This window comes from Microcaecilia unicolor, chromosome 2 (genome assembly GCF_901765095.1).
Source record: "Microcaecilia unicolor chromosome 2, aMicUni1.1, whole genome shotgun sequence".
Taxonomy (NCBI): Eukaryota; Metazoa; Chordata; class Amphibia; order Gymnophiona; family Siphonopidae; genus Microcaecilia; species Microcaecilia unicolor.
Genome location: NC_044032.1, coordinates 99,706,413 through 99,715,276, shown reverse-complemented (window position 1 = coordinate 99,715,276; position 8,864 = coordinate 99,706,413).

The window sequence follows — 8,864 nt, the reverse complement described above, 5'->3', positions numbered from 1 at the left end:
GCACCTAAAAAATCAGTACTACACAAATTGATGGAAATACAGGATCCTATTTAATTATTAGATAACTGATCATGAGACAATTTTAAATTAAGCTACACATTACCAAAATATTGCTAGTGTAATTAATATGAGGGAGAAGACCTCAGTGGCTCTCATAGCTCCAATAAGGAGCACACGGAAGAACCTTACACTAACACCACCATCATCAGTCTTAAAACCTTCCTAAATACACACAAATACTAAATAATATAACCCTTTTCACCAATAATACACTACAATAAACCCACATTATATAGGATTAAATTTCATCAATGCCACATATTAAAAATAGTGAGCAACTTGATATTAATTGTTCCACTTAAGAAATCAAATATGCTGAACACTTATTTTTAAACTGATCTAAGCTACTGGGCTCAATGGGGCAGTCCATTTCACCAATCTAAGCTTCATCGGGAGCCTGTGTCACAACGTCTTATTACCGAGACTATGGAGCTGACACACAAAGTGATGTGGTATGCTTTAATGATCTTCCTAGTCCACTTATAGGGAATCCAACAGCTAAGACAAAGGCCCCGGCCTCATAATATACTGAACATGAGAGCCAGGACAGGGATTAAGATACAGGATGCTGGACATTGCCAACTTCAATACTGGGAATGGATGGCCACATGCCTCAAGCTAAATGCGGTCTACCACATAAAAGGAGATGTGGAGGACTGCCCCCCCCTAAAAAAAAAGCCAGCTGAAGATGGAGGTGAAGCACAAGGCTGGATGTGGACCCTGTGAACCTCAGACCTGTGGAGCACATGGTGCACAGACCCGTTTTCAGAAACTCCACCCCCCCAGCTTCACAGGCAGGCAGCCACAACTGGGTGTCTCCTTGGTAGTAGAATCTGCACATACCCCCCACAGTTATATAGTTTCAGCATTAAAACAATAAATACATCGAAAGCATTGTGTTCCTGCTACCAGTGCCTATGCTTTATGCTGTCCAGCAGCCAGGTCCTACAAAACGCAAGGAGTCTTTTCTTAGCAGAAACATAAGGCAGACTAGGTTTCAGTTAATCTCCCTACCAGAAAGGGAAGGGTAGGTTCTGAGGTCTCTGCTTACCTGGAGATGGTGGCATAAGGGAAATCAAGCTGGCTCATGGCTTCCAGGGTTCAGCTGCCTGATTCTGGGGAGACAGAATGGAGAGCAAATGAGTTGGTTTCCTAGGTATGGCAGATTGCAGGCTGAAAAGCCACCTCCCCCTTAGCAGTGTTAAGGCAAGGTTGAGGGTTGAAAATGGCATCTAAATTGCTTGACTGAGACGTCAATTTCCCCAAAATGTTTTCATGTGTGGGTCTTTATCAAACATAAAAGTCTATACCCAAAATGTCTAAGTGCCTGCAGCTAAAATGACTAAAGTGCCCTTGACTAAAGTGCCCTATAAAGATGTGCATCTCATTACTATCAAACTTTTACATTTTGCCCTTGCAATGCCATCCAAAAAAAACTCCACCTAGTAGGAAGGTCAACTTCAGCAATGCTGATATTGAGCTTCTGGTGATAGAGATAGTGGCACACCATGCTAATACTTTTGCTCCAGAAGGACAAAAACACTGTGCTTATACTAAGCAAAAAGAATGGGTGGCAATATGCCACAAGCTAAATACAATCCGCCATGTTAAAGAAGAGGTGGAGGACTGCAAAAGGAAATGGTGGCAGATAAAGAGGCTTGTGAAGCACAAGGGTGGAGACAACATGCTGAGTGTGGACTCCATGAACCTCACATCTGTGGAGTTTATGGTGCACAGGCTCCATCCCAAGGAGTGCATCTGTGGCCTGTGAACCCAGGACACCTCCACACGGGCTGGGGAGTCAGATAAGGTTTGGAGAATAAAGATGTGCTGGCTGATCTCTCTATTTAGCCTTCTCTCCATCAAGCTTAGACAGTTTTAGGGGGGTTATAGGAAACCCAACTGTACTATAGGTTATCCAACAGGTGGGGGTAGGGGGTAAGAAGACTACAGGCTGAAAAGCTGGTTATCAGGGCCAATGTCCTAACAGTTCAGCTTAAAGTGGTGGTTAATGTCTAGGTCAGGTCACTGGTTTGAGGCCTGCAGTGTTCGTCATTTTTAGGTGTCTTCTCCTCCCCCTCCCCTTCTGCCTGGGACCATCACCAACTAGTGGCTATTCCTACTTTCAAGACATCTATGGCTCTGTCATGGTGTCCGCCAGACCCCTTTCCACTATCCTTTCTCCTTTACCCACCTAACTGTGTGGCTGTCTGGCATCCTAGCTTCTGAGGTACACAGTGCACCATAACCCTCGGCTCCTGCACTGTGGAATGCGGAGGCATACATCGTGTGGTGGTATGATAATGGCAGTCCTATGGTATATGAGTGCACATGGAGGGATAGGTTCAGGAAGGCTGCAAAAGACTGACAGGTTAGCTAATTCAACAGTCATATTTCTTCTATTTTCCCAATGCAGATGAGGATGAGACTCAGACTCCAAGGGAGAGGCCAGAACTGACAGCCAGCGCAGGCACCTCGGTAGGAGGAGGGTGAGTCAGTGGCATCATAGGGTTCACAGGAATGTACCATGGCAGATAAATTGTGGGCTCAGGACAGTTGCTGGTAGAACCCACACCCCCTACCTGGATTTGCCAGATGCCCCTGTAGAGGCTGAGGAGCAAGATGAGGAGCCATAGCTGGCTCATAGGGGAACCTTCCACCACAGGTTCCAGGTTGTGTGGCTGGCCACCAAACTCTTGGGCCAAAATGTGCAGCTGTCTGACTACTGGTGCCAGAAGCTACAGCTGCTGTTTGAGGGTGTACAACTTCAGCAGCAAAGGCTCTGAGCCCAAGAGGACTGCCTGCAGGTGCTGCATACCATGAGGCTGGAAATTTAGGATGCCAGGCATAATATCTGGCAGCAGCTTCTGGGGATCTGGCAAGATCTCCATGATTACACTGAGGCCTTGTCCAGCACACTGCCCATGCAGAAGGTGCCTGGCCCTCCTGCTGGACCCAGTGAGGCCAGTGTTCCACCAGTACCACCCTCCACACCAGTGGCAAGTGGCACCAGCGGCCAGTGGCATCAGCAGCTTCACAGCAACCACTTCAGCGGTGGCCAATCAACCAGCATCCAAACAGACACAGAAGCAACTCACAGGAGCCCAAGCCAGTGGGGCAACCTTGAGGCCAGGGCCTTCTGAGGCAGAACAGACTGCCTTGCTGGGTGCTGGGCCTGGCAGCAGCTCAGCCATAGAGGCAACCAGGTTACCAGATTTCCATGGAGCAACAGAGGCACCTGCATGTACTAACAACTCTGAGGTCAGTGGGAGCACCATAGGGGAGGACTGACACAGTTTTTGTTCCTGCAAGACCTGGACTATCCCCAGCAGCTAGAGGGAAGGGTAGGATAGGTGGCCCCAGAGGGGACAGAGAGAGGGAGGGGATGATGAGGTAGGGCTGTGAGGCACCTAATTCACATGCTGTGGTGGTGTTTGCAGGGGGAGAGTATATGCTGGGGGAGGAGGTATGGAGGAGTATGTGCTGGGGGAGGGGGAGGGTGTGTGTGTGTGTGTGTGTGCTGGGGGGAGGGTGTGAGGGGGTTGGGAGAGAGGGTGTGTGCAGGAGAGGAGGGGGTGCAGGTGTTCTTATGACTCTTATTATGTTGCTCTTCTGCCTCATTTTGGGGGTGGACAATGGGAGTCATGAGCCAGATTCGCAGGGAGTAGCCTCTGTCACCTGTGGGGGGAACAGGAATCACAGACATGGGTGTGTATTGGCTGGTATGGGACCTTGGGTTGTGGTGGCATCTTGAGGGAGGGAGTGTGGTGACATTAGGAGGGGGTATGGGAGTTAAGAATCCCTATACTTCTTACCTAGGAGCCAGCCCCAGTGATCTCCCCTCAGTCAAACCTGTGGTAGATTCCTAAATGCAGGACTATGTAGGCATCATGGGTGGACCCCAGGTAGCGAGCACACACATCCACGATCTATCCCTTGGCAACACACATGACCTGTGTGTTCATGGAATGATATGATTTTAAATTCCTGGAGTTGTCCTCGTGTGCCCAGGGGGGCAAGGTCTGAGTGCGAAGTGTGTGCAGTCTGTGGTGTACAACTGAGTCATGTTGCTCTGGAGGGCCTGGGCGATACTGAGGAAAGTAATATAATGTGAAGTGTAGGTGAGGAAGGCATCGAGGAAATGGGCAAGACAGTTAGAGATGGCGGGCTGGGTGAGGCCCGCATTGACTGCTAGCACTGACTGAAAAATGCCAGTTGCAAGAAAGGCAAGAGAGGCTGTGATCTTACGGTGGACTGGCACTGTATTATTCCTGCGTGTCCTGGCCTGGAGGAAGGGTTGTAGCTGGTCATAGAAGTGCTGTATGGCAGCTCTATCAAAGCAGTACCTAGTAAAGCTTTCCTGGCCAGTGAGGTTCAGGAAGCGAGCCCTGGCCTAAATACTCTCAGATAGGGGTATCTCCTCTGGGGCCTCCCCTCCAAACTCTCATCCACTTCCAGCAAAGCGTCAGCCACAATATCATTCAGCACATCCATGATTGACGAGCAGGTGTCCCACCACCACAGGTGCAACCGACTAATCCCAGTAACACCATTGTGCACACCTCCACCTACTAGTGAGACCCACCACTAGTACACAGCACAAAGCACTCACTCTCCCTGCACCAGCAAACAGTCCTCTTACACATGGCAGCAGCACAAAGCACTCACTCTTCCAGGAATAGCACACAGCCCTCACATAAACATCAATAGCATAGAGCACAGTGATAAATAGGGAATGCTCTGTTTGTTCACTGGGACATAGTGAACAAACAGAGCGACAATGATAGACAGAAGCAGTGGTATACCAAGGGGGGGGGTGCACGCCACTGGGGGGGTGCCGTGTGCCTGTTGGCCGAGTCCGCTCGTTCCCTCCCTGCTGCTCCCTCTGCGCAGAACAGGTTACTTCCTGTTCTGGGGCAGAGGGAGCAGCAGGGAACGAGCGGACTTGGAGCTGACAGGCGCGCGGCACCCCCCCAGCAGGTAAAAATGCACTCGGGGGGGGGGGGGGGGTCGCGCTTCACCCGGGGGGTATAATTTCGCCGCGGGGGGCCCACTGCACCCGGGGGGGGGGGGGGGGGGGGGGTATCAGCGATCCGCCCTGGGTGTCAGCCAGCCTAGGAACGCCACTGGACAGAAGACAATCAGGTAGGGATGTAGAATGGGAAGGTGTGGTGGTTTGGGGACAGTGAGGGTTTGGTTGAGGGAAGGGGGCAAGATACAGAGGAAGGGTGGGTGTGGCTGGGGGGCTGCCAGGTATGGGCAAGGATTTGAGGTGGTGAGACACAGAGGAGGCAAGGCAGGAAATGTGAGGGTCAAAAGGTTCAGACTGGTGCAAACAAAGGTAACAAACCACTCAGCAACTCTCCACTATTTCTCACAAGCAACCAATTCCACCTCATAAGTACATAAGTACCTACTGGGACAGACTGAAGGTCCATCAAGCCCAGTTTCCAACAGTGGCCAATCCAGGTCACAAGTACCTGGCAAGATCCCAAAAAAGTATAATACATTTTATGCTGTTTATCCTAGAAATAAGCAGTGGATTTTCAAGTCCATTTTAATAATGGCTTATGGACTTTTCCTTTAGGAAGCCATCCAAACCTTTTTTTAAACCCTACTACAACAATGTGGAGGAGTGGCCTAGTGGTTAGGGTGGTGGACTTTGGTCTTGAGGAACTGAGTTCAATTCCCTATTCAAGCACAGGCAGCTCCTTGTGACTCTGGGCAAGTCATTTAACCCTCCATTGCCACATTGAGCCTGCCAAGAGTAGGAAAGTGTGGGGTACAAATGTAACAAAATAACACTAAGCTAACTGCTTTTACTCTGCAACCTAGCAAATTCACAAATGGGTTCAAAGACAGTTTTGGCCTTGATCTCGACTCTTTTAAAGCAGGTCTAAATTGTGACTTTTTTTTCCGAACCCAGGAAGTCATTTTGCTATCCATTATCGCAAAAACTATCCAACACATAATGCCACCCATATCATGTCCATGATGGGCCCCTGAAATGCCACTTCTGAAAATGTTTCATTGTTGGCGAATATCGGACTTAAACTTTTCTTGTGTTTGATTATATGGTTTTCATGTACAGGTTTCTCACATGAAAACCATATAATCAAACATATAATCTGCCACTTAGATCATTTTTGGTTTTTTTTTCTTTTGATTATGAGACCCTAGGGCTTTTTTTTGTGCCAGTACAGTGTACCAATACCTTTTTTCTTCCTTCTCCGCAAATCCCCTCCATCTCCCACCTCTCTCCCATGGCCACAGCTGCTTTTCCCAATGAGCAGCAGCAGCAGCAGCAGCGGGCAAAGCAAACTCACATGCTGCCAATCCCCTGCCCTGTAACAGGAAGTTGACATCAGAGGGCCAGGGCAGAGCTGACAGCATGTACCTGAGAACTGTGGCCCCATTCCTTTTACTCCTTGATTTGGCCGCCGCTGCTGCTGCTCATTGGGAGAAGCAGCAGTGGCTGCAGGAGAGATGCTGGATGGGAAAGAGGGGTAAGGGCAGAGAGATGCTGGATGGGGAGAGAGAATGCAAGGGAAGATGCTGGATGGGAGAGAGGGGAAAGGTGCTGGATGGACAGAAAGGGGGCAAGGGGAGAAATTCTGGATAGGGAGAGAGGGGGAAAGAAAGACTGGATGGGGTGAAATGGGGCAAGAGGGAAAATGCTGGATGGGGAGAGAGGAGGCAAGGGGAAAGATGTTGGATGGGAAGAGAGGGAGCAAGGGGAGAAATTTCGGATGTGGAGAGAGAGGGGGAAGTGGAGATATGCCGGATGGGGAGAGACAGGGCAAGGGGAGATTTGCTGGATGGGGACAGAGGGTGCAAAGGGAGAAATACTGGATGGAGAGAGAGGGGGCAAGGGGAGAAATGCCATATGGGGAGAGAGGAGGTAATGGAGATATGCCGGATGGGGATAGAGGGAACAAGGGGAGAAATACTGCATGCCTCCATCTGGGCCTGTTTCCACTGCTGCACTGCTTGTCATACAGCCTGGTCTGGCCACACAGCATCTGCAATTCCTGTGCTGACAGGTCCTCTGGCAACCTTGGTCCTCACATAGGTTTCCATGGCAACAGGGTGAAACTACCATATGAGAAGCATATGAGTGCATGCAGGCCTTGAGCTGAATTCTCTGACTACAGCTGCTGCTGCTGCCAAGGGACAGGAGTCAATTTGCATGACAACTGGAGCAGCACAGCAATTCAGAGGTGAGGTAGGAGATCCTTGAAGATGGAGAATGGCTTGCAGGTGTAATCTGGGGTTTGGCCTCCATGTACCCTCTGATTATTTCTGGAGTACTCCCCCCCCAAATGCCTATAGCCACCCATACTTTATATTCAGTCTATGATACATTTGCTACGATTGAGTTTTAGGGTTTTGTTTCATTTCATGTGGAGGGTCATTTTCGAAAGGACACCTGTGTCAGAATAGATACGTCCAGGTCATAATGTTCAAAACAGACAACCATCTCACAGGTATTTTCGAACAGGAAATATGTCAAGATTTACTGCTTGAAAATACATGAGATAGACGTCCATGTGCTGGAAATGTCCAGAATGAACGGTTATTTTACAAACTGGAACATCCAAATTATGAACAGTGAGAAACAAGGGACATGGAAGTCATTATGGCAGCATTCTTAGCAAATGGCCACCCAGATATCTGTACAGAGGCAGCCTAGTAGTTAGTGCAGTAGACTGTGAACCAAGAAGCCCAGGTTCAAATCCCACTTTAACTCTTTTGTTTTGTAATTGTTAGCTCTCCAAGAACAGAAAAATACCTACTGTACCTGATTGTACACAACTTCAGTAACATTCAGGCTTGCAGGTGTCTTGGCTCACAATCCACTGCACTAACCATTAGACTACTCCTCAGAGTTGCTTCCTGCTTTGTTAAGAATGTCCATAATACCTGAAGCGTCATAGAGCCTCATTGAGGAAATCTTGAAAACCCGACTAGACTGCGACTCTTGAAGTCCGAGGTTGGACACCCCTCACTAAACAGGAAGTACCACCAGCAGCCCGGAGGTAGTTCCCACCCCTAGCGCACCATCATATCCAGCACTACAAAAATATATATATTTATTTTTGTGGTGCCGGAGTTTACCTGGCGGTAATTGGGCAGTGCTCTCACGCTGCCCAATTGCCATTGGGTTAGCATGGGAGCCCTTACCGCCCTTACGGCCACTTGCCAAACAGCTATTTTCTTCAGGAAACAGAGACTTCTCTTTTACCTGCTGCGGTAAAAGGGGTCCTTGGTGCATGTGAAAAACATGTGCTGACAGCAGCATAGGCCCCCTTCTGCCACAGCTTAGTAAAAGGGGCCCTTAGTTGGTAGACCAAGACACAAGGTTGCAGCTTGGGGCTCCACTCCCACATGTGAGCGCATAAAGATACAACCCTTTTTTGGGGTATTATTGGGGTAATGTAATGTAATATGGCTCTTGTATCCTACTAAGCCCCACAAAAAGTGATTAAAAGTGGGTAACAATACAAAGATATAATATGACAGAATTAACCTAAAAAATGTTTAAACAAATAAGTTTTCAGATCTTTATGAAAAATAGTAAGAACTCAGAGAACGCAGAACTGATGGAAGAGATAGTCAAAGATAAGGACCTTGATATATAAAAGAATCCTCAAAATAGCATTTCTATCTAAGTCCAGAAAAAGAAGGGAGAAACAAGCGAAATGGATCTCTAGTTTTATTAAAGCTATTACCTTTAGGAAATGAAAAAAATTAAGAGGCCGATATTCAAAGCGATTTAAGTGGACAGGAGACTCTCCTGCCTG